The sequence below is a fragment of the Ictidomys tridecemlineatus genome, chromosome 1, assembly GCF_052094955.1.
Source record: "Ictidomys tridecemlineatus isolate mIctTri1 chromosome 1, mIctTri1.hap1, whole genome shotgun sequence".
Classification (NCBI taxonomy): Eukaryota; Metazoa; Chordata; class Mammalia; order Rodentia; family Sciuridae; genus Ictidomys; species Ictidomys tridecemlineatus.
The window spans coordinates 13,471,804-13,498,985 of NC_135477.1; the positions used below are offsets into that span (position 1 = coordinate 13,471,804).

Below are 27,182 nucleotides of genomic sequence, written 5' to 3' on the forward strand. Positions count from 1 at the left end.
GGGGCTCTTCTGGCAGCAGAGTGCTGCTAAGCTGCATCACCCCGCACCCAGGCTGCTTCTAGGCTCCTCTGGCAGCCTCACGGCAGAGCCTGGGACCAGGCTGCCAAGTGGCGCTGGGGCCTGCGCGGTGGGCCCAGCTTTTCCCAGCATGGAGGCTGCTGGTGGCCTCCTTGGACTTAATCTTCCTAGTTCCAGGTGCCAGCAAATGAGCTCAGAGGGAAACTGCATCCCAAAATCCACCCACACCAGCCCTGGGAGGACAGAGGCTGTCGTAAAAACATTTTTTGAAATAACTGCTTATAGAGCGTTTTCAAAGTCCTTCAGCCAGGAGAGTGCTTGAATTCAGAGCTCAGAATTGGGTATTACTCCATCAGTCCAGCATGCCAAAATGTATTTCCAATTGTGAATTTAAACCCATTTGGAAGCAGAAGTGTGCAGGCTGTAACTGATATCTAAAAACGGGACTGTACTCTTGGGGGCCAGGCTTCCTGGTAGGTACGAATGCGAATCACCTGCATCACGGTGTCAGGTATAAGTAGTTGGTGCTCAGAAACTGAACAGGTGACATTTTTAAAATCTCACAGGAGGCATAGGGAAAAATTTGCCTCTGTCATTATCCTTTCCTTAATCCCTGGGATCCCACTAAGTGCGCAGCCTTCAAGCCCTGGAGGCTGTGACTCTCAGTTCGTTCTGTGGTCGGAGGGACATGGGGAAGGCACCTGCTGTGGGAGACAAGCTGTCCCAGGCAGCCTGCAGACATCAGGTGCTGGGCTGCCTCCGAGAAGCAGCTGTTATCAGATGGTGGGCTTCTGCAAACTCCATTCAAGTAATGATTTCTTTGTGATTGGCATGTTTGCATTGTCTCAAACTTCGGTTCAACATATTGTTAGAATACATAATACTGTAATTTAAGATTATTTTATCAGCAGTAAAGGGTTTTTATAATTCGTTTAAAAAGTTGTAATGGGCTTGAGCATCTTCGGTATAGTTAATAATACAGCATTTTATAGCTGGCAGTAAAATTTCAGATTACGGTTTTAGCGATTGTGCAGTTCTATTTTATAGTTTAATAATTGTTCAAATGGAGGAGAATGTAAAGTTCCTAAAAACCAATTTAATGACTTAGAAAAATAGCTTTTATCAAAATCTATGGCACACCTTTAATGAACCCAAATGTCACCTTTTCAAAAGGCAGGTCACAGGATCTATTTTTCTCAACCACGGTGTAGCCAGATGCCCTCTGAAACACACACAGTGCAGTGTCTCTGAGTTACAATTTTCCTTTTTTATGCTTTCATCCCTAATATCCTACAGATAGAATAAAACTATTTGCTAAGCGCAGGGTGATGCCCAGCCAGGCCAGAAGAGCCTCAGCTGAGCAGGCAGTAAATTGGTTCTCTTTTGACAAGGGTTTTCTTTTTACAGACAGCCCCTTGATCACACTGCCTCAACCCCCGCTCCAAGTCTAATAGAGTCTCTTATTAACGCCTCCAAATAACTCATACTTCTCCATTCTGTGAAGCGAGTGGCAAAAAGGGGAGCCCTACATTATAGTTTAATCATATGCTATCATTACAAGTAATAAAAATGCTATCATACAGTATTGGAGAGAAGGCACTATCTCATGTTGTCATTGGAAGCGTCATTTGTGTTATTATATTTCTGGAATTTGCTAGGGGTATGTTGTCCAATAACTAAATAAAAATGCTGGCCCTAGGCCAAGCACACCATGGGGAATCGGAGCCCAGAAGACCCTTGAGTGCATTGTGGTTCTTGGGTAGACCAACTCTGGCTCAGAGCCCTGTTTCTGTTTCCCAGAAATGACACCAGTCAAGGAAATCCCAAGTGACAGGTCTCTTTCCTGTCTGGGGTGCAGTTGAGGGACCTGCGTTCATAGCCCATCACCACTCTGTTACAACAGGGAAGGAGGGCTGCGCTTCCTGGCTCTGTGGCCCCATGGAGAGTGGAGGCGAGGCTCCCTTCACACACACTTTAAGCCAGTGTAGCTCAAGAAAATTCAGCACTGAGTGTGCAGGTGCTTGATGAGGGATCATGCATACAGTAGGCCAGTAGGGAGGTGGTTCGTTCTCAAAGGCACTTTTTTAAGAAAAGAAATGGGTAGTTTTTTTTGTGGTGGTGGTGGTTGTTCTTTTTAGCTAGACATGGCAGTAGAGTGTACTTTGACATATTGTACATGCATGGAGTATAACTTATTCTAATTAGGATCCCATTCTTGTGGTTGTACACGATACGGAGTTACCCTGGTTGTGTTTCCATGTACACGGATGGGAGAGTTATGTCCGATTCATTCTACTCTCTTGTCTGTTCCTCTCCCCGTCCCTTCCCTTCACTCCCCTTTATCTAATCCAGAGGACTTCTAGAAAAAGAGGTTGTTACACGTAGGGGTTGTCTTAGCAGATGAAAGGGCCAGGCTTCTTGCTTCAACAACTTTGAGCTCTTCCTGCAGCCTAAGAAGGAAGGTCCTTTAATTTCTTTGATCCCGGAATTGCCAACTGTCTTGTGGAAATGACGAACAATACATTACCTAGGAGGAGTATAATATTTAGAATAAAATCCTCCAGCCCAGTATTCTGGGTCACTGTTTTGCCCTCATGGGTGGTCTTTGCTGTGTCTCTGAGGTAGGAGGAGCCTGTGCTAGGTGGCACTGGGGGACCTTTACCCTAAGACTCATCTGGGAAATGAACCTGGGCTTCCTACCGGTGTGCTCCCTTGGAGAAGTGGGCCTTGGGCTGAGCCAGGTGTGTATGATCACCCATTTATATGATGGCTTCCCCTTAGCATCATTTCTTTTAAAAAAAAATTGGAACGACCTAAGGCTGAGGATGAGAAGACTAGGCCGCCCTCGGTGCCTTCCGGAAAGAGCCATTAGGCCACTTGCACCTGTGGTCCAGAGGGCAGTGAGGGCAGCCCATCAGAAGGACAGTAATTCAGCAGTTGGACAATTGCTTAACCCAATTGCTGGGTAATAAACATGCTTAATAAAAAGGAAGAGGATGTCTGCACCATCGTGGCTATAAATATGCTCTCTCACTCTGGGTAACCTAGGAGAATACCTCTGAGCACACTTAGATCACCTACTATAAATAAATCCAATTTCTTGTATTCCCTACTGACCTTTTATCTTCAGGACTTCTAACCAACCGTGCCTCCCTGAATAATGGGCTCTGCTCCTGAGCAGGCCATAGGCTTCATGTATGTGGAAGAAAATGGCCCTGGTTCTCTTATAGTGTAAAAACCTAGAGATTTCCTCCTCTTTGCCTCTCATGTTTCAGGCCCTAGAGGGACTACATCATGGATGAGGATGTTTAGAGAAGAAATAGTGATGGCAGGCATTGGGCTGATATATGGCAGTTTTTCCTAAAGTGACCATTCCCTGCCTGCCCCTCAACTGCAGGGACCTCAGGTGGGATGAGAATACTCACCTCCAGGCTCTCCTGGGAGCAGAAACCACCCTGCCTGGCCTGACCTCTGGCTTCTGATATTGGCTGCATTTACAGGAGATGCACCTGATTCTGCAGTGAGGCTTAGGAAGAACCCCTGTGCTTTGTACCCCTGTAGCCTCTGCATCACTTCTATCTCTGTTCTGTTAGCTGTGTGACCCCAGCTTATTACTGCACCTCTCAGAACCATCCTTAGCTGTCAGCAGGATAGTGAGAGCTATTTAAGGGTTGAGGGAAGGAGTGTAGGGGATAACAGGTAGAGGTCTATCACAGAGCCAGAAGGCATGGATTTTGGAGTCAAAGAGACTGGGTTCAAATCTCAGCACAACCACTCCAAGCTCTGGAAATTTGGGCAAGTCCCAGCCTCTCTGAAATTCTGTTTCCAATCTGTACAAAAAGGAGTATTCTCTTCAAGAGGGAATATTTTTTAAAATGCATTTTGGATCATTCTCAGTGGAGGCTACTAGTAATTGCAATGGTCAGACATCACTAGTTGCCTACTTGGTTTTCCTATTTTTTTCTGCTAAAAACACATTTAAAATATATATATATATATATATATATATATATATATATATATATATATATATATATATGATTACCTTGATTTTTTGCAATGATAGGAGTGCGCCATCTTCTAACCCAGAGGATGAACCAAAGCCCCTGGCCTGTTTTATCTCCAAGCAATGGAGTTTTTTATCAAACCATAGTCACCACCATAAGTCACAGAGCCATTACAGGGCCGCACTCAGCTGCACATAAATGCATGGGAGAATGAGAGGCTTAATAAATATTATCTGATGGTGAGAGGCTGCGGGTCTGATGAGACAGGCTTCATGGGCTTCTCATCAGGGACCACAATGAATCTCTTCTGTTGCTCTTGCACATTTGCATTTCCAACTGCACATTTGAGAAAACTAACATTTCCTTTTAGGGCAGTCCCTCCTCCTTGCCTGTACACCATTGTCACTAAATGTTTGTGCCGCAAATCCACACCTCCCCCACCCCCTGCCACTAAAACGTCTTTCACACATTGTTTGGCTTCATCTTATTGTTAATTGGGCATAATTTTCTAAACTACAGCTCATAATTGCTTCTTGTCTGAGTATCTTACTAATCAAGCAAGTTAACCATGAACAAAAACACACAGTAGTGTAATGTATTTTGTAACCTCTGTTTGCCCCAGTGTGGGGAAAAGCAAAAGAGATGTAAGATGATCCTGTGAAGATAGGAAAAGAAACAGGACGCCAGGCCAGAGCGCCCTGGGGAGCTCTGTGACAGGCTGCGCACGCGCCTTTCCCTCTGCCATTAGTGTAAAGTTACAAGTGCAGGCCTTCAGCATCGTGGAGCACTGGAGACTGACAGGGAGCCCGAGGGACGGCTTAGCTAATGGAGCACTGTTGATATATCTTACTGGATGGTGTCTCTCAGTGCATCCATTTTTAAATCAAAGGAATCACAGAGGATCATGAGCCACTTCTCTTCAATATAATGTGCACAGCCAAATTAGCCTGAGGGTTTACAGTTTACCCCTCCTGTCCCAGTCCGACTGACCAGAGAACACAGAGCAGCTAAGACATTGTCACCAGCAACTTAGAAGGACGTCCTTCTAAAGTGTCACATTTGATTCTCACAACCACCCTGCTATGATTTAGACCCTAGGACAGGAATTAGTAGTATCATAGCTATTAATTGAAGACCCAAGTCTAGAAACTCTCTAACCTTGTGGTTTTTGAAATTTTTTAGTTTTTTTTTTTTTAACCATACCTTATCAATCAATTCAGCACCAGGTGCAAATTCTAAATTATAGTAGAAGCTCTCTTAACCCACCTTTACTTACCAGCTCACCATGGAAACCAGCCTGTCCATTCTACAGACATGCAATGCACAAGGCCCAGCGAATGCCCCGAGCTCACGCCTATCCCCTTTTCTGCCCACCTGTGCCCTTTGCTGTCTCCAGTTGACACACAAACGTACCAAGCCACATCTTTTTGTACTGATTATATTTAGTATTTTATATTTTCTGTAAAGTGGTGTACAGAAAAGCATAAGTGTTTCAATGAAAACTGAGCTGAATACATTGGAAAAAGCAAGTTTCTAAAAAAAAAAAACTGTAAAAGACTGAGAAAGACTCTAAAAATGTAGAAAGATTGCACTGAGATTCTTCTGTGGGTGTCAAAAACAAATGCCACTCCCGTTTTAAGAAACCCAAACTAGGATTTGCCGACCATGATTCAGAGGTATTGCTTGTGGAAAACATAAGGCAGGGAAACTCCAGTCAGCAGGCTCTTCAAAGAAAGGGCGGCCTTGGTCATGTATCCAAAAATTACTAAATGAATGATATTTAGGTTTTAAAGTGGTTTCACACAAATGTGTCATTTTTAAATGATTTTGCCTTTTCTCTTAATCTCTCAATTGACCAGCTACAGATCCAGTCCTCAGCACGGTCGAGCAAGGATTCTGCTGTAGGCTGCCAGTCAGTTCTACTAAGTGGCCCAGTTAGACTTTGAATACCCTGTGGGTGCCAGGAACCCACAACCTGCTAGGCTCTAGAGCACGTTCCCATGTCACCTTCGCAGTTACCAGCCCCACTTTTCCAACTGGCTTCATTTCAGTTCGCTGTCCACGTGTGCTTGGAAGCCTGGACCAAACTCAGCCCGGCCACAGTCTGAGCCGGACTTTTTCCAGGTGGGAGAAGCACCGCTGCCCGCTCTGCGACCTCCCCTACCAGTTCTGAGGACCTGGCACAACTTGCCCAAACTGACTCAACTTGGCAGCCCCGGGGCCTTCCTGAGCCCGCGCTGAGTGAAGAATCTTTACAAGGCCTTCTTAGAGCTTAACGTAATGAAAACCTTTGGCTGAGGTTCAGGCGATGCAGAGACAAAGTGTTTTGGGAGGGATATAGAGGACACCTGCCAGTCCCCAGCTCCGTGGTAGAAATGCCACTTGAGGATTATCACCAGTCCCTTCTTGGAAGGACACTTCCAGCTCATCTTGGCTTTGCTCCTTGCTTCCTCCTGGCAGAATTCTGCTTGAAGGAAATGGATCCTTCCCTGTGAGCACAGGCTCCGCAAGACAAACACCCAGGCCCAGGGGCCCTGAGCCGGCCTTATTTATGTGTCCACTTGTTTTACGCAGCTGACTTTACTGCACATTATTCAGACCAGGGACTGCAGGGGTTGTTACCGAGTTTGTAGGAAAAGCAAATCACCAGGAAGGTGAGTTTCAAAATAGACAGCGGCAGGGATTTTAGAAAGGCTGGCCAGCTGCTTGTGACCAGACCAGCAATAAAACCTCTTCAGCTCTCCCAGGAGTCAATACCCAAATCCAAAAAAGTTGCAAAAATTAAAAGGGTCCAGAACACTCTGCAGCCCACCATGACTTAGCTCGGATCCACTCACAGCCAGCCTTGGGGTTTTTTCCCCCTGAAGTTTCTTTTTAGATGCAGAAATTAATTTGAGCAAATATGTATCAAGTACACAATAGACTTGTTATATGATAACTACTACCCATACAAGTCTGTAATCAGAGGTGTCTATTCAAATACAATGTGAAAAATGCAAACTCTGAAGCAAGCTGCTCTGCTCAGTTATCATTTGGGATTAGGAGTACACCTTTCTTCTTCCTACATTTGGTTTTACAAGGGAACATAAGATATGCACATTTAAATTGAGAGATGGCTTTGAGTTCTGGACTTTGCTTCTAGACAATTTCAGAAAGAACTCATGCATTGGTTTTCCCTAGCAAGGGTCCAATTTATGTGGCAGAAGAGACCTCGTATGCTAATCAACCCGTATTGACAAATGTGATAGATGCGGCGAGGTACTTAGTGAGTTCTGGAGAGCAAAGTTGATTGCATTTTACAGTCTGTGTATTTCTCTGTTTATTGCTTGTATTCTGTCATTAAGCAAACAGGTTCCTAATATAGCAAATCTCTCTAATCAGTAAAGCAAGGGAGAAAAGAACCAGAGCATCATTAATTATGACTATTTGGCTACAGCCTGGACAGTCTGTTGCTATTGGATTGGGCAGCTTCCTCTGGTTTTATTTTCTGGAGATAGAGCAAAAAAAAAAAAAAAAAAAAGGCTCTTCTTCTGCATGGAGGGGAGAGAGAGAGAGAAATGTTCCATACCCTGCTGGCTGACAGCTGCCTAAAAACCCCAGATTAAACACTGGCTTCTCTACAGAAATGGAGTCCTGGGGCAGCGAAGGCCAGGCTTCGAGCGGGTGTGCTTTTAAGTCTCCAGTTCCATAAACAGAGCAAGTACGCTGCTCACAAGCCTGACCTGTCCCCAAGGCTCTGCAGAACCTACTATGGGCAGAACCATGTGGGTACCTGACTCTGAGCTATAAATTATGGGTGTGCCTGTGTGTTCTGCACGGAATGCACCAAGGCTGCCTTTCCAAATGCTAATCACTGGGTAAAAGCAGGAGAGGCCCCGCTCTGACTCCAGGTAACAGAGGTTAACAGCATCTAATGCATTTATTAACCCTCTGGTGCCAGGGACTGGCGAGGTCTGGCCTCGCAATTACAGTGCCCTGGAAATTCTATTATGCAACGTGCCTGGACTTGCGGATTACTGCCAGTGACAATTTTATAACAGGAAAGCAGTAGATACTGGAGGGGACAAGCCTTCTGAAGAGCCTAAAGAACCGGTTTCCTTCTTTTTCTAGAATGTGGTGAAGGTTACTGTATTCATGTTTGCATTTTTCCATTCTAAAGATACAAACCTCAAGGTACTAGGTCTTGGTGGTGATGTTTCCACAATGCAGAATCAGGCGGCTTCCCCAAACCACATCACTAGGAATCAGCTGCTAGGAAACACTCTTGATACTGTAATGTTGGTTCAGGTGGACTCTCGGAAATATGTTCTCTCTCCTCTTTCTTTCTTTCTTTCTTTCTTTTTTTTTTTTTTTTGCAAGACATATCTTTTTTTTTGGTGGTGCTGAAGATTGCAAAGCAAGCACTGTACCAACTGAGCTATATCCCCAGCCCAACACAAATCCTATTTTAAGACCATAAACTTTAAGGTTCAGTATCCAGATAGGTACAGATTGGTAAGCTGTGAGTTGAGTTCCTGACTATCCTAGAATTAGCAGGGTTCCAGGGCTCACAGAAAAAAAACCTCATGCTCTGTGCAGGACATACATTATTATATCCTTGGTTTTACCAGTTTATAACACAGGAATAAAAATGTATTCTTTCAGTTTCTAACTTACCTTACTTCTTACAAAGTCTGAGATTTCTTTTTTCCTTTTAATTTTCCTGGGACTATCCCAAGTGTCAGTAAATGGGACAACATTTAAACTATGTATGTACTCTTTGCAAGAGTTGAAGAAAGGGGACATCCTATAATTTTATCTGCTTGCATTTATCAGATCTGACTAGCAAGACAGTGACTATTTGGTGATGTTTTCACAAATGCTCAATAAATGCCTTTAAAATGTAGAAATAACAGGTTTCTTGAGCTTCTAAAGTGGGCTTTAAGACTCTGATTTTCTTAAGTAGATTCTGGATCTGCAGTTGAAGGTTTCTGACTCCCAGCTGTCGCTGGGTGTTCACAGAGCGAACAAGATGCCTAAGCACTGACCAGCCAGATGCACACAGCTCTGAAGGCCGGGCTCTGTCCCTCTGCCTGCAGCTCACATGCTGTTAGGGGCACTGCGCAACTTTCTCTCTGTCGTTCTTGCCCCCCAGTCTAGGCAGCAGATCCTCTCTAGTCTGCATCTCATTTGGTGAGGCATTTAAAAGGCCCTCACAGCTATGTGCAACCTTTGATCTTGTCACTTATGTGCCATCTGCCATTCCAATAGCTGGTAACTTTTGCCCTTCACCTGTTAGATGCACAGACCTTATGGTGGCCCCCCCCTGGGTTTAGGTGGACCTCAGGAACTCTCTGCTGTGCCCTGCTCTGCCTCTGCAGTCCTGGTGGTTTCCCAGAGAACTGGGACCTCTCTGCAGGAAGCCTGTTCACAGCCTGTGGAGGCTGAGCGGTTAGAGTTCTGCGTGCTGGGGACTGGGCGGGTGTGACAAGGGGTGGGCCTGCTCTCAGAAGCAGTAGGTAAGGGCCTGGTGCAGTCTAACTGGAACTCAGCAGTTCGTGCAGTTGCGCGAGTCAGGGTGGTCCTCCAGGACAGGCGAGTTGGGGCCTCATGCCTGCAGTTTTAGGCCGGTGGCACTGCAGAGAGCCGCAGCCAGATGCTGACCCTTAGAAGTCAGTAGGATGGCTGCTGGGGGGCAACAGGAGCCCAGAGACTTCACACACTTTGAGCCTGTCTAAGCTCATGTGCCTGTGATCGAACACTTCACACGGCCATTCCCGGAGGGAGGAGGAGGCTGGCAGTGTAGACCTGGGCATGTGGCCCTGGCAAAGGCTCCCAAGTGCTGCGCACAGTAAGAAACCTCCGGTAACTGATGAGGGCCCGAGATCCACCTGCACAGGCCAAGCCACTTAGTGATGTCTGGGAAGATGGAGGCGTTTTCTGGCCCCTGCCGGAAGCCCTTCACAGTCATTCCATCACGGCGATATTCCACTAGTGCCACCTCAGATTCCTGAAGTGACAGAGAAATACAGCTGGGGAGTGTCACCATGAGCAAAGCACTGCCCACAAGAGCTAATCCTGTGGAACGGAGGACACCTGCCCAGGACACTAAAAAGCAGCTTAGCTGTGACCACGGTGCAGGCTGGCTTCTCTGTGCAATTTAGTGAATGCATTAGTTATGCAGAGGCCCTTAGCAAGGGTTTTTGTCTTTTGTAGATTATGGCCTAGAAAAGAAAAGGCAGAATGGGATGTTTTAGGGTCATTTTGGTGTCTGGGCACAGTTCCAATCTTGGATGGAAATAACTTAAGTTCTACACATTATTCTCTGTTGGTAACAATGCAATGGACCAGATTTGCCATTAATATAGATTAAAAGTAGGCTTTTGAGTGAGGTTCAATTCCTCTTTCAATTTCCCCTCTGATCTCCTTATACATAACATTTAGTGACCTTTGAACAGCCCAGGGATGCTTCACAGTGTCTTATTCTCGGAGCCTGTTTAAAGGTTCCTATTTCACATTCACAGCTGGCATATGCAAATATAGGTAAAGATTATGATGCTTTCCAAGGAGCATTATGGTCAGTAAATTACTTGTTGGGCCAACATGCTGTACTTTCAGCCTAGCGTGTCTTCAGCGAGTTGTAGAAGTCTTGCAGCATGCAGGCAGCAAGCCCCACACTCAGCCAGTCACTCGGGTGGGATGCTTATTCAGGTGGGAGTCTTATCTTACCAACAAATGTACTTTCTGTCTTCTGGAGCCAAAGGGCTGTTATTGCTGTGGATGAGGATGGCGGATCAGGGGAGGAGTTCTTTGTGTGGATTTGAGGAAGGGTAGAGACTGGGGGGAAAACACTGTTCATGCAGGAGAGAATGTTTGTTCATACACGAGCTGATGAGATTGGATGCATCCTGACTTTACAAGCAAACTGCTGCCTGACCTTCGAAAAGTCACTCAACTTCTCTGGGCTCTCATTGCTTTATTTTGTAAAACGAGAGAGCTGTATTGGGTCAGTGATTCTCACAAGTGTGTTCACAGTGATTGTTTGAATGATGAGACTGTTCCTCCCACTGAATTCTTAGGCAAAAGCCCAGTGGAGTTGGTCCAGTTGAGGGAAAACAGGGAGCTTAAAGTCCTTGCAGCTAAGCCCCCTGGCAACTGCCCAGAAAGCAGTTTTAAAATTGCTGGATCAGGATCTGCACTGCCCTGCTTGGTTGCTCAAAGGTGGCCATCTGTCCGATGCCTGACCCCATAACCAGGGAGAGGTGTTCTTACTAGTGCTTTCTCTTCACCACCCTGTGAACTTTAGAAGTCTGGAAAACGGTAGGAGCCTGGTAGTGTTTGTTGACTGGAATAATGAACAAACAAGCAAACAAACAAACTGGCTTTGGGAAGCCCCTGTGTGTTTACTAGTAAGTGGGGATTTCTATTGGCAACATTCTCAAGTAGAAGGAGGCACTCCCCAGAATGAACATTCAGAAATGCAAATAACTGGCTACTTCCTGGTTTTTCTTTTAGAAGCTCAGTCCTGCCTGGACTGTCCCCGGATGTGCTAGTGACAAGCAGCAGTTGAGCTTTTGAAATGAGGCAGGTCTGAGCAGAGACGTGCCATGTCAGACACCACCAGATTTTGAAAACTCAAGTGTGGGGGAAAAAAAAAAAGAATGTAAAGCATCTCATTAATTTTTTATATTGATTACATGTTGAAATGGTAATATAGTGGGTTAAACAAAATATATTATTAAAATTAACTTCACCTGTTATCTCTTTATTAGGTGGCTACTAGCATATTGTAAATTATGGATGTGTCTCACGGTTGTGACTCATGTATTTATTGGGCAGTGCTGCCCTGGACCATTGATTAATGGATCATCAGTAATTACTCTTCCTTATTATGTTTGAGATTTCCCCCCTCTCTCCTTGTCTTTCTCCAGGCACAGAAGCTGAAATCCAATGTTTCGGGAAGTACACATCTCTGTCTTTCTGATGTAAGTCACGTTTCTTTGGGGGGTCTTCCTGCATTTATTGACATAGCCTTTGGGCTCCAGGGCATGAGAAGATACATGAGGCTCCGAGGAAATAAGGTTTCAGTTCCAGGAAAAAAAAAAAAAATGAAGCCACCCTCTGTGTCCATCTGCCTTCTGAGCAAGGTGCAGACTTTGGATTCAGTGCACAAAGTTAGAACAAAGTGTAGGACCCAGGATCTTCATCTGAGATCCATCCCCAGCACTGAAACCACTGTTCTGATGCTCTGAGACTCTCTGAGAGCACAGTGACATAAAGTCATCCAGCTCGGAGACAATGCATTGGGCTCTTGGTGTCTCCCGGATGGCCTCTACCTGCAGTTCCTCTGACCTTCACAGGGACACAGAGGGAAAGTGGGCAGGTCCCATTACCCTCCCCAGTTCCCTGGTGAGGAGAGGGAGAATTGTAGGTGCTGATCCTAATTCTTGTCCACCGTGGGGTGTGGTGTGATGGATGTAGCAGTGTGGCTATGGGATGGAGGAGTCCATCCTGGGAAAGGACAAACGTGTGGACGAGTCCTGAAGCCTGGGGTGTGGACTGGGTGACGAGGAGTTGGACAAGCTCCTTGCCCTCTCTGACTGTTCCACTGTAAAACCCCGAGTGGGACTGGCCAGTGGAGGGGAAAGCCCCTGCCTGCTCTGTCTGCCTCCGGGCTGGTTGTGGCCCATCTCTGTGGGAACTGGGCCTCGACTAGGAAGCTTTCCAACATGGTTCCTTCCTGCCCTCACTCTGTGGTGGGAGGGAAGCCAGCATCCCTCCTCACCAGAGCTTCCTGGAGGAAGCATTGCGCGACACACAGCTTCTAGGTCACCTGTGGAAGAGGTGGGGAGGTGGCAGAGATGCCCAAGCTCAGATGTTTCCCCCTAGAAAGGACCTTCATGATTCAGTGTGAAGGAGGAAGCAATAGCATCTGCTAGAGTTTGTCAAAAGTATCTGGGTCTCACTCAAGCGCATGATTCCTTCTCATGAAGCGAACAGGTCAGCAGAATGAAATCTCAGTGGTAAAATCTTGGGTCAGCTTTGGTGAGTGGGTCAACCAGGAGGAGCGGGGAGCAGGGAAGAGCAAGAGTGTGGTTTATCTGTGATGAAATGGATATGTACCATGGGTGACGATGAAAACATTCTCTCTTACAGCGGGATTTCGAAAAGGACGGTCTGGCTGGTCCTTCCAGCCACATAACCACAAAATCAATGGCGGCACCTCCACGCTGCGGTCTGAGCCCACTGCTGGTTCCGGTGGTAACTGCTCTGTCCACCCTATTATCTTTATCTTTGGCAGGAACATCGTAGCTGCATTTAAAAAAACCATACGGACATGTAAAAAGACAAAAACCAAGTTATCTGTTTCCTGTCCTCTTGTATATCTGAAAATCCAATTTTAGGAGCTCAGTTGAGAAACAGGTTCATCCAACTGGAACTTTTTTTTTTTTCTTTTTTTAAAGAAAGCTTTTTGTGATCCTTAGGGGCTTCTCTGGACAGTCTGATGCAGTCCTGCATCCCACACTCAAAGGCTTTGGGGCATGCTGTACTTAAAGGGGACAGTTTGTAAATTTGGCTGTAAAGCCAACTGGGGCCGTGTTTTGATGATGATGGTGGTGGTGCTTTTAAAAGTTTTCACTCTGGCATTTGCTAGCTAGAGAGGAAGTTGGTCTTTCTAAGGATTCCCTCACATCTCATGTAATGGCTTTGATTTCTAATGACAAATGGCAACCTAACATGGATGACAAGCTTTTTCTTTTTTCTTTCTCTGTCACAAAGTGAAGGTCATCATCCAGAGTGAGCTTTGTGGAAACAAGCTTGTACCGATGTTCACCTTTCTGTATGTACTGGCATTTTCCACGCTAATGTTTATGTGCATAATCAGTTCTATGCTCTCCTATGAAACAAAACACCTATTACATCCAAATGTAGTATCTGTCTTTTAGTCAAGATGGGGGGGGGAGGGAATGTGAGATTTCACGGTTCCTTGGTAATTGATTGACACTCTCCTAAGCCTTACCTGAGTGAGAAGCCCTTAAACTAACAAGAGTCAATATAGCTGATGGTCACTCTAATACTCTTTACATTTATGAGGTTATATGTAGAAAAAAAAAATTTTACTACTCAATGATTTCAACTATGGGCTTTCTATATTTTGAGAGTAATGATATTGTCTTCATTTTTTTTACTGATGGTTTAATACAAAATACGTGGAGCTTGCTTTCCTCTCCTGAGTGGTGTAGCTCCGATATTAACTTCACAAATACAGCTCTTCAAAAGCAGACCCTGAGGAGCTCCTGCTTTAGCAGAATGCTTAGCATCGTGTGACTGCGGGCGCACAGGAGGACTCAGAGCAGCCAGGCATTGTCTTTTATCCTGTGTTGAAATGCAGGTGTGCACACAGGCGAGGAAACGGTGGCGAGGAAAGTGTTCTGCACTGTTTCATGGCACCGTTGCCAGTTGACACAACTGGATGCCTTGGTTTCCAGAGTAATGGACAAAAGTGGCTTTGACTGGGACAGGGGACGGGATGTGCTGCCCTGTCTTTCAATGCTGATCCATGCCGGGGTATGCAGTTGTTTTCCTAAGTCTTTACTCCCAACTGCCATGTCTCAGCCCCTGTTTAGAAAGGGGTTAGTTGGGAGTTCATCCAGAATCTGCTTGTGTCTTGTTCTACATCCCCCACGACAGACTGTGGCTGATGTGCAAAAGCACCAAGGTCTGTGGATGGAGAGAGGTTAGCGTCAGATGCCCTGGCGAGGCGCATTGGTTGGCAGAGACAAGCAGAACAGGGCAGGGCTCTCGTGAAAAGGCTCCTGGCTCTGTTAGCTACAGTAGTTCCCACCCTTAACCGAAGAGACCCTAAAGTGCGCTTCTGAAGCCTGGTTTATACGGTGAGATTCAGGATATGCAGTGATCAAGGACCTGTGGCTGTGTCTCCCTCCACAGGGTGCTGGGGAGCACGAACTTTCTTCCCGCGCTGGGAGAGGGCCAGAGGAGGAAGCCCAAGGTGTACGTCTCATATTGATCCCCTGTGCCCGCTGAGGTTTGCCTAGAAAGATTTATCAGATGACTGGGGGTGGGTGAGAGGAGGAAATCTACGAAATCCCAGAGAAAGGCCTAGTCTTTTAGCTCTTTCAGTGTTTGAAGTAAATTTATATCCAAATGTTAATAAACACAAATGTATAATGCTCACTACCAAGATATTTCACTTCAAAATGTTTTCAAGGGAAATGCATCAAACACCCAACTGTATTTGATCAGTAAAAAGTTCCATAAAGACTCTTACTTTGAATAAACACTTTAAATGTGTGAAAACATTTGGAATGCCAATCATCTCTGAGAGCATATCTCTTACAGAACATATTTTGTTTTGATTAAGGTATCTCTATGTATCTACACTGGACTGGTGGCATATGGGTCTGATTCTATGTGATCCACTGTAGAAAGCTATTGATTCCTTCTGCCGCATGCAGAAGTAATTAGCTTCAGATGACCAAAGAGGAAATGGGCGTTCTCTGTGCTAAACAAGGGCAGCCTTCATTGAAGACTGCCTACATTAACACATAAATTAAATTTTGAAAAGCTCTATCACTAACGAAGATCCCATTTATTTTTTCAGAGATAAAAGCATGTTAGAGTTACCAAATCCTCCATTTGAAAATAAGTTACTGATTAAATAAACAGGGGGCAGGATCTTGCTGAGGGAAGTAAATGAAGGAGATTCTTACACAATCAAGGCAAGCAAGTAGTCCTGTCCTGCAGTGTGATTCTAATTTACCACGGTGACCTGAAAGTGTGATTCCAACTTAACACGGTGACCATCATTTGCCCCAGGACTAAAGCAGGCAAATGATTTAAATCTTTTACCTGTGTGACTTCCCCTTGGGGTGTGTACAAGCAAAAGGGATTCCTGCTTTTGGTCCTACAGTCCCCACAATGAGGACGTCACAAACACAGGGGCTGTCTGCTGAGGTCGGGTCTCTTGCCGAAAGCATCTCCTGGTTGATATTGGCGATGCAAGAACAGAAACTTGAGTCCATGCAGACTGTGACTCTCAGATCAGTCTAGCCATGCCCTACTTATTTGAGAGAGAGGGAAAAAAGGGCAATATTGCCATTTTGATTAGAAGCACATCCATTCCACTTTGATGTTGAATATCTTTGGTTAATATATGATTGAGTATCTTCTTAATAGAGCACATGGAAGAAGAAGTGCACAATATAGAGAGGAAATTCAGAATGCCAATTGAATATTTATTTTTCCATATCTGATTGTTTTCAAGTCTCTAATAGAAAAAAAAATAGATGTTGAGAATTACCTAGGTTGTTTTTTCATTAAGTGTAATAAATTATATCCAGACTGTGATGAGAGGGTGGTTTCTGGTTTTTTGTTTGTTTGTTTTTGGTTTTGATTGTTGTTGTGGTGGTTTTTCTTAAATGATTGTCTATCTTGTATCAAAAACATATCTTAGAAGTTGTGACTTCAGGTTCACCGAGTACAGAACGGGCTTCTCCGGAGCTGCCCTGGCCTTGGATTTGGTCTCCACTGGGACTGCTGCTGTCCTGCCTGCGCTCTGAGGTTGGGTGGCTCCCAGCTGCACCCCTTTCCCTTAGGCCTCCTTGCCTCTAAATCAGCCACTCCAGAAACGCTCCATCTGCCCGACTAGGAGAGTGGGAGAGCGGAAGCAATTCTGAGTCAGTGTCAAGTAGTGGAGAGAAGAGATGTAAGAGCCGTGGGAGTTTATATAATTAGCAAATTCTTTTCTTAGAATCCAGCATAAATGTATTTCAATTATTATTTACAAAATAGTGTCCTCGGAGGAGCTGTCTTTTGGAAAGTTAAGTTTGCATTCTTGTAGTTAGACTTGCCCGATGTATTTGAGTCCGTAAGCTGTGGAGCAGAAGAGGGGCTGTGTAAATGAGCTCGCATTTCCTAATCCTCTCCTGACGCTGTTCTTGACCTCCTGGACTCAAGACTCCCGTGAGCTCTGTTGCTTTGGCTTCTGCTCCCCTGCTGGAGCAAATGAGACCATGGGAGACCCATCTTTTCAAGAAAGACCTGCAAGCAATGGCCCCAGATGGGAGTGAATTACCACTGGCCCAGGCCCCGTGACGGCAGAAGGCCCATCTGCATGGAGTTTGGACAGATGAAATATAATCAAGGTGCCGCAGGAAGCCACATGCCAGGGGCCAGCATGTCATACAGTCCGCTGATGTGTCTTGCTTATCGATACAGGAGGCATTTCTAACAAAACAGCCAGAGTCTTTGAAGTAGGCGGTTATTCCTTTTACAGAAAGGAGGCCAGAGCTCATATATGGGTGGCAGAGGAAGGCATTTCTTTTTAGAAATTCCGGGGATTTGTTGGGATACCTGAGGAAGCTGCATTTTATTCTTATCCTGAGCTAGGAATCGCTTACACACCTGGCACCTCTGGACTTTGACACAGCTTTTCTTCTTGAGTGATCATCTGTTTTGCATCTGTTGTCTAAGATTCTTCAGGAGGACTGTACCCCTGAATAGCATCCTCTCTGCAGAGGCCTTACAGCTGCCCCCGCACCCATGCTGGGATACACTCAGTAGGTCTCTCTTCTGAGGACGGCTGTCTCAAGACCTTGGCTGGCTCATTTTCCTATCATGCTGTTGACTGGTTGTCTTCACATCCACCCTTGTTCTTTATGGCCTAAGTATTTAACAAGATCCCTTCCTGTCGATTCCTTACCCTAATCACTCTAAATTTATAGCCACCCAAGCTCATTCTTGTCCCATCAGATACCCTTTTTTTTTGAAGGAGAAGTCCTTCTTGGCACCCAAATGATTGATAGGTGACACTAATCCTCAAGTCGAAAGTTCATCTTCTGACACTCCCCCAAGGATGCCCTGTGTTCACACTGCACCGTCCTGCCCACCCCCCCTCGCCCCCCGAGCATGCCCTGTCCTGCCTGGGCACAGGAATCTTTTCATGGCTTCCTGTGTTCTTTGGAACCTCTCCTCCCTCCCAGAGGCAGCTTAGAGATGGTTGTTCGGTGCCACGTGCCACCTGCACTCCTGATTGTTCTGAGACCCAGCCCAGAGGGGTGGGGAAGGCGCACAAACCCTATTTCAATAAACTGCCTGCAGAGCGCCGCAGCCTGCTAATAGTCATGGAGGCCTCAGCCCCCTAAGGTCTCCAAGCTCATTTGACCAGCGCAGCTGCGACTTCGGCTGTCTGCCTCTGGCAGGTGCCAATATCAGCATCTTGTCCCACTGCCATGGGGAGTTTATTTTTGCTCAAAGGCAGCTGCCAAGCGCAGCACCAGCATCAATAGACGGTTTCTCTGATTTTCTTGTCTTCTTCCCAGGCCAGGCTGTCTTAGCAATCCCCATTTTTGTTCTGTAGAGAGTGCCAGGAGACCCATCAGATTGTCAGCCACTTCCTCCAACCCAACGTGTCTTCCTGCTCACCAGTCTTCCCCAGCAGAAAGCGTGAGCCACAGTAGGTACTTAAAGATGTCCACTGGGACCTTGGAGGGCTTCATTCTGTCACATGCTGGCAAGAACGGGTCCATTTGTGTAGCTGTGCTGGCAATGAGCTGCACTGACACTGAAATTGACACTGTGAGGTACTGAATTTGGACAAAAGGTCTTAGAAAACACTGGGATCACGGCCACTTTACATCTGTCCATTGTGTTCCTTGCCGAGAGATGAAAAGCTAGCACTTATCCCTGGAGGGATGTGACTAGCCAGTCCCATAGCTCTCCGCATCTGCCAGACCAGCGAGTCTGTGGAGATTGGAATCTGCCTCAAGCCCAAGTCACTGACAAGAAAGCTGGACCAACCTATGTGCCCGATGTCACATAGATATGAGACGAGACAGTGGTAAGAATTCGACAGTCCAGTGGATGCTGGGTCAAGAAACCCAGGGCTGTCAGGAGTCGGTAGTACAGGCCGGCCACCAGGAGCCAGGCTAGGGTGACTGGCAGGGATGGATGAAGGTTTCTAGGCCTTCTAGTGCATTCCACCACTCCCAAGAGTGACAGACTCTCTAGCCACATCCTGAGGAGCAAAGTCAAATGCTGGTCAGTGCAGCACTTTGTTGAGCAGATCCTCTGGCTAAATGAACCACCATTTGGAACAGAACCTTCCCCACAAGTAACTAGAGAGTTTTGGGCCCTCTGACAGCACTTTAGGAGAAACACCAGAATCCTTCAGTTTGACACCCTTTTTATAAATAGTCTCTGAGCTGGATTTTCAGACTTGGTCTCCAAAAGAGAAGTCACAGTCCCCATGGGCCCAGCAGCAAAGCCAGCTCACCCACCGGGGAGAAGGCAAACCCAGCACCCTTAGTCTAAACCTGAAAGGCCTCATGGAGAACCCAGAGCGTCACTCCTCTGAGCCTCGAGGGCAGGAGCCAGGCCAGGGTGACTGGCAGGGATGGATGGAGGTCTCTGGTTTTCTAGTGCACTGGTGTGTAAGGGTCTGTGGGTAGAGCTTGCACTCTCTCTCTCTGTCACTACTGCTGCAGAGCTGTGTGATCCAGCATTATCTTCCTGGCGAGCAAACGGTGATCTGCATTTGGGGTTTTTATTGTTCATCTTTAGCTGCAGGCACTTCTGCAATGTGGCGGGGAGGAGGGAAGAGAGAGAATGGAAACTATAGAACCAAATCACAGCCCGCCCTGCCTCGTTTGGCTGTGTCTTACTGTAATCAGGCACTTCTCTGCTTTTCTGGATTCAGAAATAGCTGATTGTCCTCAGAGGGTTGAAGAAATAATTTCGCAAACCTGAAATCCAGGGCCTCACAGTTCTCCTAATTATCCATCTTTTCTCTTCTTCTCCCTTCCCACACCCAAGGGAGAGGGGGAAGCTCTTCTCACCACAGAGTTTGCTTGAAAGAGTTTTCCCATCTTGCGCGCATTTTCCCTTGATATTGAAATTATTTTCTCTGTTTAATCCAACTCCTGCTGAGGCGCAGTGTGAGATTTAGGATGTGGTATATCTTTTTTTTTTTTTTCTTGTATTTTTGGATACCATTGCATTTTTTTTACCCTTAACCTGAGGGTATGTCTCCGTCTCCGCTGCTGTTCATTGTGTTTCATGCCGGGTAACAATACAGGTGGGATAGGAGGAGAAGCCTTCCTGATTATTTGGGGAATATTTGCAGATTTCTTTCCAGAGCAAGGGGGCTAGACACCCATGCTCCTCAGAGCTGGGATGAGGGGTACAGTCAGCCTCTTCGAGGAGCCTTTGGTTAAGGGAGGCAACCGGGACTCCATGTTGTACTGTGTTTCTGGGGGTTTCCACCTGCAGAAGATGGATCATGCCTTTGTCTCATCCCTGGACCTCACTTCCCGAGGATACCTGTGCACTCTCCTGAGGTTATCCACGCCTCTTCCTCACACAGCTGTTCATGATGAGCTTCCTGGGCAGCACCCATGGAGGAACAATTACACGTAGAACTACAAGTTTTGCTCTTTGGACTTCGGAAGTGGTTTTGTGATGTTTGAATTTTCTGTTAGCTTGTTGCTCAAGCACTACAGAGTGTACGTAGACCCTTTGGCCACCTGTACCCCAGAATATCCTAATAAACATTGTTTTCTTTTTTTAAAAAAAATGATGATTTTGGTGTCTTTTTCTTTTATCTGAATTCATTGGGGGAAATTGCCAGATACTGGGATTTGGGACAGCAGTTGGCCAGGACTGAGGGGGAGTGACACAGGCAGATTAATTATTAGCCTGGGGAGAATGGGTTTGTCGGTCCTTTCGGCAGCATCCCTGGGTAGCTTCATCCTCAAAACATCTCTAGACATTTTCAAGGGTCCCCTGGGCAGGGGCACAATCACCCTGGTTAAAAGCCACCGCGTTAGACCAAATCTAATACCTCCTGTATGAATTCAAAGAGGAATCAGATTTATTGTAGAGCCATGTATGACAATTATTTCTTGTCCCCAAAATGCAGTTTTATACTTAGAAGATAGAGTTGGTGGACTCTTTAGTTACCATCAGGTTTTTACTGAATGATTTGTCCAGACTTACAGATAGGAAGTATTTTGATGGAAGATAAAGACTCAGAATGGGGCTGTTTTTCTCGTTTCCATCGTCTAACTCAGTACCTAGTCAAGAGGACATCACTTAAGGTCACAAGGCCAGATCTTATTACTCTGAATTAGGATCGCAGTGGCGGTGGCCCAAATTGTGAGTTCCCCACTTCCCAGAGGAAGGAAGTGACTATCCCCCGAGTCCTTATCACCACCAGGCCTTTCTAAAGCAGAATATTAAAACACCAAACAGTCATTAATTGCATCACGATTAACGTTTGCCTCTGGATGTGACCTATGGTCCAGAGGACAGCAAGTAGGCAGAAGCCTGCAGTTTTACTTGGACTCCACAGGACATATTTTTGTTGTAGTTCTTTTTGTGATTGTTCCATTCAGCTAAGCTTTCCTATTGCTTTGCTTCCTGGGCCTGCCTTCAAATGACCAGGTTTAGAATGAGTTCGGTCAGATGCCACAGTATCTCCAGGTTGGTTTGGATAAAAGTCTGTGAGCATTTGGAGCTGGGTCTGGTGTTTTAAAGGTGTACCAAAAATGCAGGAAAGCCCCCAGGTTCCCAGGCTCACGAAAGGCTCCGCAGAAGTCCCCAAGTTCATTCACAAAGAAATAAACCCCTGCCGGTCAGCACAGGTGGGGAGGCATCCCTGAGGACAGGCAGGAGAACATTCCCAGACACTCCCAGCAGAAACGAAGAGGAAGCAGCCACAGCAAGGACCCAGGGGCCTTGAGGTCCTCCCTTAGTGCCACAGGTTCATATTCTAATCATCTTCTGAATATAACGAAGTCCCCAGGATTCAAGTGATAGAAATTTTAGGAGCCGGGACAAGAAATGTCTAATAAAACTCAGAGAGAAATGCCAACAAAGTGAATAAAAACTGTGGCAGAAACAAGATACAAGACTGCTCATGTTTGATGATATAAATAAAGCATAAACGAAAACACAGTGATGTGAAAGATATGAGCAGGGGTAGCCATAAAAATCACATAAACTTGCAGTGCTGGCACGTGGAGGGTTTATCCTCACGGAGAATTCTCCCATGCAGGCTGGCAGGGAGGGAGATGAGGTGCACCTTGACCTGGTCAGTCTATGGATGAAAACCATTGGACAATATGTATCATAACTTAAAACCCACATATCCTCTGAGCTGATAATTCCACCACAAAAAATTCGCCCTGCATTTTTACACAGGGTGCCAAGTTCCCTGTGTACAAAACTATTGCCACCGTGGGGTGATTTGTGATAGTAAACTACTCGAAACAACATGAATAACTGTTGATGGTGAAGGGATGGAGGAGATTCTGGTGTGGGGAGAAGAGGGAATGTTGGGTAACTATGCAAACAGGTAGATGTAGCCGCTGGAACCGGAAGTGGTCTACAGTGTGTTATATGAAAAGGCAAGGTCCAGAACAAAGAAGACACGAAGATTACAGTTTAGAAAGAGAGAAAGATGATGGATAGTGGAGATGATAAATGAATAGATATTGATCAATGATAAATAGGTAGAGACAGACAATAGATATCAATACATGATAAGTAGGTGGTAGCTAGAGGGTCAAAATCAATAGATGATAAATGGACAGGTGAGATAGAGATGATAGATGAATAGAAATTGATAGATAAATACATAAAGATACAAGAATATCAACATCTATATGTAGATGTTATAAAGGACAAATAGATGATAGATAAATAGATACTAATAGATGATAGATGAATAAATCCCTAGATACACAGTGTTTACCATGGCCATACAGTATCTTTACTGCTGTGTTGTAGAGAATACAGAGTAAAGGAAGGGTGAGCTATGGACTTCCGGGAGCCAGACAAGCGTCTGAGCCTCTGGAGTGGGAAGGCAGTGCAGCCCCGGCTCAGAGCACTTCCAGGGCTAGAAGCAGCAGCCAGCAATGCCCTGCACAGCCCACGAAGCAACTGCACAACCCCACCAGCCGCCCTGATCACCTCCATTTGGGAAAGAGGCACCTGCTGTGCCCTGTGTGCACAGAAGGGTTTAAAACTCATTCCTCCCCCTGTGGTTGGCCAAAAGAGTCATCTCTAAGCAGAGCCTGGCCAGCCCAAGTGGAGGCTGGGTCAGCTCTTGTAAGGATTAACCCCACCCTGCAGATGGTATCCTGAGAAGGCCGATGGTAACAGCTTCTACTGGTTTTGGATCCTTACCACAGGCCAGGCCCAGGATGAATGGGCTGTGTGCACATGATCTGACTCAGTCCCCACAGCAACCCTGAGATAGAATTCATTTCTTTATGCAGCTGAGGAGAGTAAGGCTGAGAGAAGGGAGGGACTACCGCAAAAGTTGCACAGCCTAGGCAGAACCTGAGTGCTGAGTGCTTCTTCTAACGCCAGCACCCATTTAGACTATTCTACTCCACTCCCAGACCTCGTGGGGAGACCGCCTCCGGACTTCCGAGCAGGAGAGCTCCTGGTACACCCCACATCCCCACTTCCTACTACCTTCCCTCCACCCACTCCTGGGGCTCCATTCTGAGAGCGGCCCGAGCTGGTGTATCCGTGGCATAAGCTTGTCTTCAAAAGGTAATTAGATTACCTCCCTCGCCTTAAGGAAAAGAACAGCAGATTAAAAAAGAACTATGACAAGCCATCCAAGTGCCAGGACTGCTCCCCCGAGAGTCACACTTCCATTTCAGTCCTTCATTCCAGACATGGAACCAATTAAAGGAGTTGCAACATACACAGTTAAACCAAGTGACAAAGCCTGCCTAAGTGTTTCACGGAGCTACTTCACCCGCAGTCTGCGCCCTGAGAAACGAGCTGCCTGCTAGTGTCCAACCTCAGGAGTGTGCGCCCCAGCTCTGACGTTGTGGGGTGCCTGGTCGCGCTCCTCACCTCTCCTCTGTAGCCATCACCTCCTGAGCCTCTTTTACCTTCCCTGCCTTGGCAGCTCCCAGGGGACGCGGTGTGGGCCAAGGCTTGTGTTTCTGACACCTGGCAGAGGAACTGGCTGAGGAAAGCCTTTTCGTTCCCCGTCCCTTCCTGCCCTGGATTTTGACCTTTTCCACTCCTGCCCCACAACTAGTGTTTTACTCAGCTTTTTCGCTGCTGTGACTAAAGGATCTGACCAGAACAACTGGGAGGAAAAGTTAATTTGAGGGCTCATGGTTTCAGAGGTCTTAGTCCCTAGAAGGCCGGTTCCATTCCTCAGAGCTGGAGGTGAGGCAGGGCATCCTGGTGGAAGAGCGTGGCAGAGGGAAGCAGCTCACATTGAATCAGAAGGCAGAGAGAGACTCCGCTCTCCAGATACAAAATATATACTCCGTAGCCACACCCTAGGAGCCACTTCCTCCTGCCACACGTCACCAGCTTCCAGTTCCCACTCAGTTAATCCCATGAGGAATTAGCTCACTGATTAGTTTAAGGCTCTAACCCAATCATTTCTCTTTCAAATCTTCTTTCCTTGTCTCACATATTGGCTCTTGGAGGACACTTGAGATCCAAACCATTACACCTAGACAACTTGAGGAGGAGAGAGAGCACTGCTCCACCTTGACAACTCCCACTAAACAGCCGACACAGTTCCCTTTGCCTTACTACCTCAGAACCGGGGCACAGAAAGTGAGCAGACCAAGATCAGTGTGCAAGTCAGCTTTCTATTACTGTTACGAATACATGAGGTAAATCACCTTAAAAAGAGAAAAGGTTCATTTGGCTCACAGTCTAGGGAGTCAACCCACAACTGGTTGGCCTCGTAATTTTTAGCCTGTGACAAGGCAGCACATCACGACAGCAATACTTGGCAAACCAATTTGCCTATCATTGGGATGCACAAGGGTGGGGGGATGGCTGGGGTCCCATAAATCCCTGTAAGTGCATGCCCCCCATGACCTAAACCTCCCCCTAGGCTCTGTGTCTTAAAGATTCCACACCCCTAGGGGCTGGGGTTGTGGCTCAGTGGTAGAGGGCTTGCCTAGCAGGTGAGGCATTGTGTCCATCTACAACTAAAAAACAACAACAAGAAAAGATTCCACACCCCTAACCCAATGCTTCCTTGTTGGGGGACACGCCTTGAACACATGGGCCTTTAGGGGATACACAAGAACCAAACTAGAGCAATCAGTGACAGAACGTGGGCATTGACTTGCAAGGATTTCATTCCAGCTTGAGGAAAGGATCTTCGAAAACTGTTAGACTGAGAAACTGTTAAAGTGAGAAAAAAATGTTAACCAGGTGATAAGAAAAAGGTTACCATTTTGGGATGATGCATGAGTCTAGTCTCAATTTGCTTCACCGTCCGGTCATTTCAAAGCGGATCCCTAGTCCCCATGGCTGTCCATGAGCACTGGATACCAGAAGGAGAAAGCAGCCATATTCTACACCCAGACACACTGGCCTGTGTTCATCCTTCCCAGACATTTCTGTCTCCTGAGCAAGAACTCAGGAGGTGACTCCTTACCTGAGAGCGCTTTACTGTTTGCAGGGTACCTGCCAGCGTTCTCCCTGGCTCCTCCCACGGATGGTGAGGAGCCCATTGGGGACCATCCCAATTCTGTGGATACAGAAAGAGGCCTGGCACAGCTTTGTGTGGTCAGTAGCAGAGGAGACCCTGCAGCCAGCCTCTCCTACCCCTGTAGTATGACCATCTCCTTTAGCTTCCTGTCTCCCTTTAGTGGCATCTTGCACCTCACATGGGGAGTTTCAAACTTTTTTAACGCCCCGTTCACTCCTGCAGAGTATGTCTATATATTCTATATTCTATATATGTCTATTTACTCCTCAAGTCCTTAGAGGCAATTTTCATAGGATATGAATTGTTCTTTGAATAATTGCTGCTTTCATTCAGGGGACAGCCGACTTTAGGCATGCAGCACAGGGCTGTTAGCAGTCTATGCGATGGCCACTTGCTCTCAAGCCTGGTGGACAGGCAAATAGAACAGAGGGTAGGACAGTGACTTCCTTACTGGACACTACAACACCTCAACTTGCAAACCAAGGTGTGGGGGTGAGGCAACTAGGATGTTGGTGCTGTCTTTGCTGGAACTCAGCCTCCAGGTGCCGCTGAGGGACCACCCACACCCAGCTTCGCTTCACCAGCAAAGCTAGCATAGAGCCAGCAAAGCACAGACTACCCAGGCACTGCCCAGATCTGCCGGCAGCCCCCCACCATCGAGTCCACTTCTGAGCATCGAGTCCACTTCTGAGTCCCTGCTTGATCTCTCCATTCATTTTTTTTATTATTTAATATTTATTTTTTAGTTTTCGGTGGACACAACATCTTTGTATGTGGTGCTGAGGATCGAACCCGGGCCGCGCGCATGCAGGGCGAGCGCGCTACCGCTTGAGCCACATCCCCAGCCCATTTCCCCAGCCCATTCACAACTAGGGTCAGAGAGTCACTTCCCTAAGGGCACCTGGCTCACCTACGGCTCGGGTAAGCGCAGACCCCTGAGGAACTCTGACGGTCGCACTGGGTCTTCACAGCTGCCTCCGAGGCAGGTGCTCTGCTGTCTCAATTCTTCTGGTGAGAAAATAGACTCGGAGGTTAAGTCACTTGGTAAAGTCCCTCAGGTCAGAGGGACTCAGCATTCAAACCCAGACAGTCGAATTCGAGAGTCCGCATTGTGACCTCAGGATTACCGGGCTCCAGAAGAGAGTCCTGCAGTTCCCAACATTTGTCAAAGCCACAAAGGGAGTAGGTTCTTAGGGGAACTTGAGGAATTAAGTTGGTAATCCTCTGGAACTACGAAGAATCAGTGTATGTGCGTGAACATTTTTCTTGATTCAAGTTTACTGAGAGGGAAGCTGAACCATCCTAGACTCCATCATTTCACTGGGGACATTTTAATGACTTCTGACCCCAAACCTTGCCTCTGTGTCTTCACATACAGCACTACAGTCCAGGAAGTTTTGGCCCCTGTTCCTCTGCTCCCTGAGTGACCTGTCCCTTCTGGAGAGCTCATGCATTCCCAGCTCCTAGTTTCAACTGCCACCCAAAGCCAATGACACACTGCCACCTTCCCTGTGATCTCCCCTGGCTTCCAGTACTTCCAGCCTCCCTAGGAGGAACCAATTATCTCTTTGATCTGCCTGAGCCCAACAGATGGCACTGTCCCTCCTCCCTCCCCAGCCCCCCAAGACTCCCAGACCTCCTAACATATAGTCACACCTGCCCTC

General features: G+C 46.6%; 1 long non-coding RNA gene across 1 annotated transcript; it reads left to right on the plus strand.

The window, feature by feature from the left end:
- Window positions 1-7,531: 7,531 nt before the first annotated feature.
- Window positions 7,532-19,053, plus strand: LOC144376489 (uncharacterized). The gene is made up of 2 exons (XR_013437042.1): window positions 7,532-11,989; window positions 13,161-19,053. It is a non-coding gene; the product is annotated as an uncharacterized LOC144376489 (long non-coding RNA).
- Window positions 19,054-27,182: the final 8,129 nt, after the last annotated feature.